The sequence below is a fragment of the Pseudorasbora parva genome, chromosome 25 (assembly GCF_024679245.1).
Source record: "Pseudorasbora parva isolate DD20220531a chromosome 25, ASM2467924v1, whole genome shotgun sequence".
In the NCBI taxonomy this organism is placed as follows: domain Eukaryota; kingdom Metazoa; phylum Chordata; class Actinopteri; order Cypriniformes; family Gobionidae; genus Pseudorasbora; species Pseudorasbora parva.
This window is the reverse complement of record NC_090196.1, coordinates 37,275,641-37,282,159: the sequence shown is the minus strand read 5'-3', so window position 1 is coordinate 37,282,159 and position 6,519 is coordinate 37,275,641.

The window sequence follows — 6,519 nt, the reverse complement described above, 5'->3', positions numbered from 1 at the left end:
TACGGGAACCTTTCCCACAGCATTTAAGCAGGCTCGGGTAACCCCACTGCTTAAGAAACCCTCTCTGAATCCAGCACTTTTAGAAAACTACCGACCGGTATCCCTTCTGCCTTTCATTGCAAAGACCCTTGAGCGAGTTGTATTCAATCAACTCTCTATGTTTCTTGAAAGGGACAACCTCCTAGACAACAACCAATCCGGCTTCAAAAGCGGCCATTCGACTGAGACTGCCTTGCTCTCGGTAACTGAGGCACTGAGACTGGCAAAAGCAGCTTCCAAATCCTCAGTGCTCATTCTGCTGGATCTGTCTGCTGCTTTTGACACAGTTAACCACCAGATCCTCCTGTCAACACTTAAGACGATGGGTATCTCAGGAACTGCCCTCCAGTGGTTCAGGTCTTACCTCTCTGGTAGGTCCTACAGGGTGTCATGGAGAGGTGTAGTGTCTAAGTCACATCATCTAGCTACTGGGGTTCCCCAGGGCTCAGTCCTTGGACCACTTCTCTTCTCCATCTACATGTCATCATTAGGTTCCGTCATTCAGAAACATGGCTTTTCCTATCACTGCTATGCTGATGACACTCAACTCTACTTCTCATTTCAACCAGATGATCCTACAGTCAGTGTTCGTATCGCTGCCTGTCTGACAGACATTTCTGACTGGATGAAAGAGCATCATCTTAAACTCAATCTTGCAAAGACAGAATTACTTGTTCTCAACCAACCCAGCACTTCATCAAAATTTCTCCATTCAGCTTGGTTCATCGACCATAACTCCATCAAGGACAGCCAGGAACCTTGGAGTTGTGATTGATGACCAGTTAAACTTCACTGACCACATTACTGCAACAGCCCGGTCCTGCAGATTTGCTTTATACAACATTAGAAAGATTAGACCCTTCCTATCAGAACAGGCTGCACAACTCCTGGTTCAAGCTCTTGTTCTCTCCAGACTGGATTATTGTAATGCTCTTCTGGCTGGGCTTCCAGCATGCACTATCAAACCCTTGCAGCTGATCCAGAATGCAGCGGCGAGAGTGGTCTTTAATGAGCCGAAGAGAACGCATGTTACGCCTCTCTTCATCAAACTGCACTGGTTGCCAATGGCTGCTCGCATCAAATTCAAGGCACTAGTTCTCGCCTACAAAACAACCACTGGTTCTGCACCATTATACCTAAACTCAATTGTTCAGACTTACACACCCTCCAGAAGCTTGCGTTCTGCGAATGAGCGGCGCCTCGTGGTTCCTTCCCAAAGAGGCATGAAATCGCTCTCACGGACATTTTCCTGGACCGTTCCCACCTGGTGGAATGACCTGCCGATCTCAATTCGTGCTGCCGAGTCTGTAGCCATTTTTAAAAAACATCTTAAGACACATCTTTTCCAATTGCACTTTTCCTATTGCACTTGACCAATACAGAATAGCACTTACTGATCATATCTACGTCTCTCATCCGGATTTGTGCCTTCAGGCGGGTATGTTACATAGTTATCAACAATCCAGTGTTCTGTATTTTGCGTACGAGTTTTTGCTGTCGATGGCTATTGCTGCGCGTTTAGCTAGAATGCCATACAAAACCAACCCATTGGGCCACTGAATCCGCATTAACGACAACAGTTGGGGCATCAGCCTTAGTCCTAATGGGTTGTTATCATAGCTATCCAAATCCAGTGTTCTGTATTTTCCGTACGTGAGTATTTGTTGTAGCTGGCTATAAAAAAAAAAAAAATTGTGTACTGTGCTAATTAATTGAGATTTCTTACAGCTCTTACAGGTTGTTGGCTTTGTTTGTTTCGTTGCTTCTATTGCTCTACCCTTTTTTGTAAGTCGCTTTGGATAAAAGCGTCTGCTAAATGATTAAATGTAAATGTAGACACTCACTGCTATAGGAGGAGACACTCACTGCTATAGGAGGAGACATTCACTGCTATAGGAGAAGACACTCACACACACAGCTATAGGAGGAGACACACACTGGTATTGGAGGAGACACACACTCACTGCTATAGGAGACACACTCACTGCTATAGGAGACACACTCACTGCTATAGGAGACACACACACACCTATAGGAGGAGACACTCACTGCTATAGGAGGAGACACACACACACTCACTGCTATAGGAGACACACACACACTCACTGCTATAGGAGACACACTCACTGCTATAGGAGGAGACAGCTTTAGGAGGAGACACTCACTGCTATAGGAGGAGACACACACAGCGCTATAGGAGGAGACACAGCTTTAGGAGGAGACACTCACTGCTATAGGAGACACACACTCACTGCCATAGGAGACACACTCACTGCTATAGGAGGCACACACACACCTATAGGAGGAGACACTCACTGCTATAGGAGGAGACACAGCTTTAGGAGGAGACACACACACTCACTGCTATAGGAGACACACACACACTCACTGCTATAGGAGACACACTCACTGCTATAGGAGACACACACAGCTATAGGAGGAGACACTCACTGCTATAGGAGGAGACAGCTTTAGGAGGAGACACTCACTGCTATAGGAGGAGACACACACAGCTATAGGAGGAGACACAGCTTTAGGAGGAGACACTCACTGCTATAGGAGGAGACACACACACTCACTGCTATAGGAGGAGACACACACACACACACACTCACTGCTATAGGAGGAGACACACTCACTGCTATAGGAGACACAGCTATAGGAGACACTCACTGCTATTGGAGGAGACACACACACACTCACTGCTATAGGAGGAGACACACACACTCACTGCTATAGGAGGAGACACACACACACACACACACACTCACTGCTATAGGAGGAGACACACTCACTGCTATAGGAGACACAGCTATAGGAGACACTCACTGCTATTGGAGGAGACACAAACACACTCACTGCTATAGGAGGAGACACACACACTCACTGCTATAGGAGGAGACACACACTGCTATTGGAGGAGACACACACTCACTGCTATAGGAGGAGACACACACACTGCTATAGGAGGAGACACACACACTCACTGCTATAGGAGGAGACACTCACTGCTATTGGAGGAGACACTCACTGCTATTGGAGGAGACACACACACACACTGCTATTGGAGGAGACACACACACTCACTGCTATAGGAGGAGACACACACACACACACTGCTATAGGAGGAGACACACACACACACACACACAGCTATAGGAGGAGACACACTCACTGCTATAGGAGGAGACACACACACTCACTGCGATAGGAGGAGACACACACACTCACTGCGATAGGAGGAGACACACACTCACTGCGATAGGAGGAGACACACTGCTATTGGAGGAGACACACTGCTATTGGAGGAGACACACACACTCACTGCTATTGGAGGAGACACACACACACTCACTGCTATTGGAGGAGACACACACACACTCACTGCTATTGGAGGAGACACACACACACACACACTGGTATTGGAGGAGACACACACTCACACACACTGGTATAGGAGGAGACACACACTCACTGCTATAGGAGGAGACACACACACTCACTGCTATAGGAGGAGACACACACTCACTGCTATAGGAGGAGACACACACTCACTGCTATTGGAGGAGACACACACTCACTGCTATAGGAGGACACACACACTCACTGCTATAGGAGGAGACACACACACACTGGTATTGGAGGAGACACAAACACACACTGGTATTGGAGGAGACACACACACTCACTGCTATAGGAGGAGACACACACACTCACTGCTATAAGAGGAGACACACACTCACTGCTATAGGAGGAGACACACACACACACTCACTGCTATAGGAGGAGACACACACACACACTCACTGCTATTGGAGGAGACACACACACACACTGCTATTGGAGGAGACACACACACACACACTCACTGCTATAGGAGGAGACACACACACACTGCTATAGGAGGAGACACACACACACACACACACACAGCTATAGGAGGAGACACACTCACTGCGATAGGAGGAGACACACACAGCTATAGAAGGACACACACTGCTATAGAAGGACACACACACTGATATTGGAGAAGACAAACACACACACTGCTAAAGGAAGAGACACTCACTGCTATAGGAGACACACACACTCACTGCTATAGGAGGAGACACACACACTCACTGCTATAGGAGGAGACACACACACTCACTGCTATAGGAGGAGACACACACAGCTACAGAAGGACACAGCTATAGGAGGAGACACACTCACTGCTATAGGAGGAGACACACACAGAGAGCTATAGGAGACACACACACAGCTATATGAGGAGACACACACACTCACTGCTATAGGAGACACACACACACAGCTATAGGAGGAGACACAGCTATAGAAGGACACACACACACACAGCTATAGGAGGAGACACACACACACTCACTGATATAGGAGAAGACAAACACACACACTCACTGCTAAAGGAGGAGACACTCACTGCTATAGGAGGAGACACACACACTCACTGCTATAGGAGGAGACACACACACAGCTATAGGAGGAGACACACACAGCTATAGGAGGAGACACACACACACAGCTATAGGAGACAAACGGAGACACACTCACTGCTATAGGAGACACACAGCTATAGGAGAAGACAAACACACACACTCACTGCTAAAGGAGGAGACACACACACACACTGCTAAAGGAGGAGACACACACAGCTATAGGAGGAGACACACAGCTATATGAGGAGACACACACACACACACACTCACTGCTATAGGAGACACACTCACTGCTAAAGGAGGAGACACACACACAAGTATAGGAGGAGACACACAGCTATATGAGGAGACACACACACACACTCACTGCTATAGGAGACACACAGCTATAGGAGGAGACACTCACTGCTATAGGAGGAGACACACACTGCTATTGGAGGAGACACACACTGCTATAGGAGGAGACACTCACTGCTATTGGAGGAGACACACACACTCACTGCTATTGGAGGAGACACACACACACACACACACACTGGTATTGGAGGAGACACACACTCACTGCTATAGGAGGAGACACACACTCACTGCTATAGGAGGACACACACACTCACTGCTATAGGAGGAGACACACACACACTGGTATTGGAGGAGACACACACTGCTATAGGAGGAGACACACACACACTGCTATAGGAGGAGACACACACACACTGCTATAGAAGGAGACACACACACACTCACTGCTATAGGAGGGGACACACACACACAGCTATAGGAGGAGACACACACTCACTGCGATAGGAGGAGACACACACTCACTGCGATAGGAGGAGAGACACACACTCACTGCTATAGGAGGAGACACACACTGCTATAGAAGGACACACACTGCTATAGAAGGACACACACTCACTGATATAGGAGAAGACACACACACACACACACTGCTAAAGGAAGAGACACACACTGCTATAGAAGACAAACGGAGACACACTCACTGCTATAGGAGGAGACACACACACTCACTGCTATAGGAGGAGACACACAGCTACAGAAGGACACAGCTATAGGAGGAGACACACTCACTGCTAAAGGAGGAGACACACTCACTGCTATAGGAGGAGACACACACACAGAGAGCTATAGGAGACACACACACAGCTATATGAGGAGACACACACACTCACACACACACAGCTATAGGAGGAGACACACACACTCACTGATATAGGAGAAGACAAACACACTCACTGCTAAAGGAGGAGACACTCACTGCTATAGGAGGAGACACACACACACTGCTATAGGAGACAAACGGAGACACACTCACTGCTATAGGAGGAGACACACAGCTATAGGAGAAGACAAACACACACACTCACTGCTAAAGGAGGAGACACACACACACAGCTAAAGGAGGAGACACACAGCGCTATAGGAGACAAACGGAGACACACTCACTGCTATAGGAGGAGACACACAGCTATAGGAGAAGACAAACACACACACTCACTGCTAAAGGAGGAGACACACACACACACTGCTAAAGGAGGAGACACACAGCTATAGGAGGAGACACACAGCTATAGGAGGAGACACACACTCACTGCTATAAGAGACACACACTCACTGCTATAGGAGGAGACACACTCACTGCTATAGGAGGAGACACACACACTCACTGCTATAGGAGGAGACACTCACTGCTATAGGAGGAGACACAGCTTTAGGAGGAGACACTCACTGCTATAGGAGGAGACACACACACTGCTATAGGAGACACACACTCACTGCTATAGGAGACACACACAGCTATAGGAGGAGACACTCACTGCTATAGGAGGAGACACAGCTTTAGGAGGAGACACACACACACACAGCTATAGGAGGAGACACACACACACTCACTGCTATAGGAGGAGACACAGCTTTAGGAGGAGACACTCACTGCTATAGGAGGAGACACACACTCACTGTTATAGGAGGAGACACACACACACACACAGCTATATGAGGATACACA